Genomic DNA, 5,149 nt, shown 5'->3' on the forward strand with positions numbered 1-5,149 from the left:
TATATCCACACACATTTACAAATCTTGTTCTCATGCGTGCTATCACTCGATTTTTTTTTTCTCCACTGAAAGATATCTTGTCTCTTTTAGACCTCTAGTAGGTCGAGTAATCAATAGACGCACATCTCTTTCAACGCGCCAACATAATTCTGCCTGGGCACATATACATATTGCCCACCATATAGCACATACAAATTGTAAACCTTTCATCCATATTTTTATCGTTCAATGTGTAAAAAAAAAAATTTTTTTTCTACATGCACACAATCAAAAAAAAAAAAATAAAATAAAAATAATAATAATAATACATTTCCAATATCGTTCGATCTCTGTGGCTTTCTCACTAGAAGGGGGGTAGTGTAAGAATTAGCACTTCCTTCTCAAAGCTTGGATTCGAAATCAGACCCAAGAATCATTGGTCGTAAAATACCAATGCACAAAAAGGCGCGAAATCAGAATCTCTTTGTTCTGACAAAAAATGATGGATCGTCTCCCTTCGACCTCTGACCCGAGCAGGTCAGGCGAAGTTTAACAGGACGACCAGCGACCTACTGTACGCAATAACACTCTTGCGGTATATCTATTTTTCTGGCTATTTGAGATGTTATAAATAGAACGGAGAAATAGGTATCTGGAGAGAACCCGAACCAACGTTTAAGAGAACGACACGCATTTATGAGGACGACGAAAGAATAATCAGAAAGGTGACTCTGTCATGCATGATTTACACACACGCACACACACGCACCATCAAACATATTCTGCTTTAATGTGTATCCTGTATTATGCATTCCTTTAATATGTATTATTTGCAACCACTATTTAATATGCATTTTGTACAAGCGATGTGTAACATTGCTTACAAATTGATGTAGTGATAATAAATCTTTAATTTATTACAAAGCACTTATGTATTTATTAATACATCCACGCATCCACTACATATATATATATATATATATATATCTATACATACACATATACGATGGGCTTCTTTCAGTTTCTGTCTAAAAATATCCACACACAAGACTTTGATTGGCATGAGATTATAGAAGACACTTGCCCCTCGACAGTGCCATGCAATGGGACTGAACCTGGAACCATGTGGTGTGAAAGCAAACCCCTTACCACACAAGTACATTTTATCTGACAGTCCAACATAAACATTATTTTGGAAATGTGTTAAACTATTAGTATTTGACTAAGGCGGTGAGCTGGCTGAATTGCTACCATGCCAGACAAAACGCTTAACATTCTGGGTTCAAATTCTGTCGAGGTTGACTTTGCCTTTCATCTTTTCGGGGTCAATTAAATAAGCACCAGTCATGCACTGGGGTCGATGTAATCGACTTAATCCCTTCCTCACAAAAGTTGAGGTCTTGTGCTTCCAGTAGAAAAGATTATACTTGATTTATCTATCTTAATTTAAACAAAAACCATAATCTCTTCTTAACATTCAGTATTTAATTGTGAACCAAACATCCTCAAGGAGTCCCTACTATTCTGATCAAAAACCACTGAGTTAAAAGTACTTTGATGAAGTAAATACTTATATTTCATGAACATTTGTCTCTACTTCAACTTAAGGAACTGTAATAAAACTGCTTCTGTTTTTATAACCTGATTCATTATGAAACCTATTGCTTGGGACCCTTCTTCTCTCAATAACCCCTGTCACCAGTGGCAGACTGGCCAGGTCACCAGCTTGCCCGATGTCAAGTGGGCTCCTGTGCCATTAGAATCCATATAAGGAGGTCCATATTAGTATCTAAGGGGCCCATCCCCTCAATGTTGGAGAATTTTTTATTCACTTCTGGAAGAATGCATTAATTATTTCAGCCTTGCTGTGTTTGTAGACAGTCGAAAAAAATACTTTTAACAAAAAAAATAAATAGATGATAGTATTGTAGTTGTGAGTTGGCCCCCTGGAAGTTGTAGGTGGGCCCCTTAGTCTCCTGGGAACCAATAGTTTTAGACCCAGTCCTTCACTGCCGGTCACTCATTCTTTTTCTTTTATCTGTTCCCTGCCATAAACCCCCAACTAGTGATGACATTTATTACAGTGTCACTCTATCCAGTACCAGCTGATTTCAACTATATTCTGCTTCTCTCATCTTGCTTGCTTTTCCTCATCCTCCTGCTTAGAATCATCCCTCATGCTCTTCTATTCTCCCATGTGATGTGCAAGGCTAAGGATTCACTTTAGGTCCTCAGCCTGGCAAGTTTACAAAGTGATTTTCATTAGTGCTGGGACCATGGAAAACTGCACCTTGTACACTCTGTAGAGTGATTGGTATCCAGCCAAAGAAATTGTGCCATAGGAAAAGCAACCAGTCAAAGCAACTCTGCCAAATAGACACAGGGGCATGATACAGTGCTCCAAACTGTTAATAGCTAATGAACTGTCCAAGTCAAGCCTACATGGAAGCCAGACATTAAGTAGTAGTGGTGGTGGTGGTGGTGGTGGTGGTGGCGGCAGTGGCGGTGGTGGTAAATAAATATATAGTATATAATAAGCACTATATTATGCATTCAGTAGATATATTATTTATAATAAAGCTATATACTGCAGGGTTATTCAAAAAGAATGAACCGATTTTGTTTATGCAATATTTTAATAAGGAAAAGCAATAGAAAATTCCAGCTGCAGGTGACGGCCACATTGTACACTTGTAAGACAGGAAATAAAAGTTGATAGTGAGTAAATACTTGTGACTTAGCTGGAGTTTTCTATTGCTTTTCCTTATTAAAATATTGTGTTAAAATCAGTTCTTTTTGAATAACCCTGTATATTCTGAAAATATATTGCATATAATGTGCATATATAGTATTCTCAGTAAATGTACAGTAGATCGATTGATGTCCAATATTTTAAGTCTGGGTTTGTCCCCATTAACAGGGGTGGCCGGATTTACCTCACCCTTACAGCAACTGCTCTCACACCATCACGCCAAGCTTGCCCCGTTTTGGGTGTCCTTCAACCTCAAGCCAATCCTCCCAATCTCCTCCTCCATCTGACCCCTCCACGTTTTCTTTGGTCAACCTTGCTTTCACGGTTCATTCACTTTAAACTCAAGCATTCTCCTCAGAACATGATCCTCATCCCCCTCAACACATGTCCTTACCACTGAACTCCATTCACCCTTGCCAGCTGTTCCTCTGATTCCCCCAACCCCAGCATCCCCATCAAGTCCTCAGCCTTCCTTTTATCCAATAGTTTCACATCATACACTGCTCTCACCATTGTTCTCTCGGTCCTTCTCAAAATTGCCATTTCACTTTTCCTCAGACACCATGTCTCACATACAGCAATAAATGTATATTGTATATTCTGTAAATTACACAGTATATAACAAGCCTGTGTTATTTTGTAAATATAAAATAAGTGTAAAATAATATAAAATATATAGTATAAAATAAACTTGCATGACTTTTTAAAACATTTTTTCTTGCCAAATAAACACATACACAATATATTCGTTTTTCACTCATTTATTATTGTTCTTATTTTATCTTATGTTCATTGTCTGGAAATCTTTCATCACACACCTGAGACCTCTTCAGCGACTCTTCCATTGCATGTGTCTCTTCCTGTTCTGATTAGTCCGTTCTGTCTTTCTATGGTGTGTATCAAACAATATGGTAAGCACACCCATATACACATGCACAAAACATACATATGAAACACATAGATATGTATACACACATGCACACACACACACACACACACACACACACACACACACACACACATACAGATACAGAAACAAATTTATGTGCAAATAAAGATACACACCATAGAAAGACAAAACACACTAAACAAAACAGGCGACATGTGAGATGGAAGAGTCACTGAAGAGGTCACAGGTGTGTGATGGAAGATTTCCAGATAATGGACATGAGATAAAATAAGAACAATAATAAACAAGTGGAGAGTGAATGTATAGTGCGTGTGTTTATTTGGCAAAAAAAAATTACCATCCCGAAATATAACGATATCTGTTTCACATCAGGAATCTTGCAAAAAACCAATTCATAAACATAAAAACTGGTAGAATGCATTCTGTGTATACATATATATATATATATATATATATATATATATATATGTATATATGTATGTATGTATGTATGTATGTATGTATGTATGTATGTACGTATGTATGTATGTATGCATGTATGTATGTAAGTGTGTGTGTGTGTGTGTGTGTGCATGCGTGCGTGCGTGCATATGTATGTATGTATGCATGCATGTATGTATATATATATATATTATATATATATATATATATCATGTGATCACGTGACCGACCAGTCCATCAGATGTAGTTACACATCGCTGGTCACAATGCGTTCGCATTGTTTTAGCCTTCAAATGACGCCACCCTGCTGGCTGAGCGAGCAGGCCATATATATATATATATATATATATATATATAGATACTGTATAATGAATATATACATTATATTCTTTAAAAACAAAAGCTGAAGTTTATTGGTATCTCATGGAGAGAAGAAAATATCTAAATATGTCAAAGATTTGCCTTCGTTAGACAATCTAGGATAGTGGTTCCCAAAGTGGATGGTATTGCCCTCCTGGGGGATGGGGGAAAGTTTCAAGGAGTTGTTGAAGAAAAGTGGGGCGATAATGGGGTGGTGATTCATGTAAAAACAATAAAATAATGAGTTTATTAGGTTAAGATTTATTTGTGAAATACAGTTGTTTTGTATTTGCTTCAGAAAGAGGTCCATGTTTGTGATGGTTAGTTGGGGTGGTTAGTTTGGGTTAGGTGGAAGTGCTAGGAATGTGGCCTGAGTATCAAGCGGGCAGCAGCCCGAAAATGTTTGGGAATCACTGATCTAGGAAAACAGCCTGGTGTCTAGTACCATTTACACTATATTTTTATGCCATCGTTAGCTGCGTAAAATATACTTTTACAAAATATTTTAGCATAATTAATGTTCTTTTAAACAACCCAAGCAGAACAATATGAAACGAAGTTTTCTTTACTCAAGAACACAACACAATGTGCAGTCCAGGAATTGAAACTACCGTTCAAACACAAGTCAAACACAGCAGAATTTGAATTCAGAATATAAAGAAGAGAAAAATGCTGCTGAGCATTTTGTCCAGTGTGCTAATAATAAA

This window comes from Octopus sinensis, linkage group LG2 (assembly GCF_006345805.1).
Source record: "Octopus sinensis linkage group LG2, ASM634580v1, whole genome shotgun sequence".
NCBI lineage: Eukaryota > Metazoa > Mollusca > Cephalopoda > Octopoda > Octopodidae > Octopus > Octopus sinensis.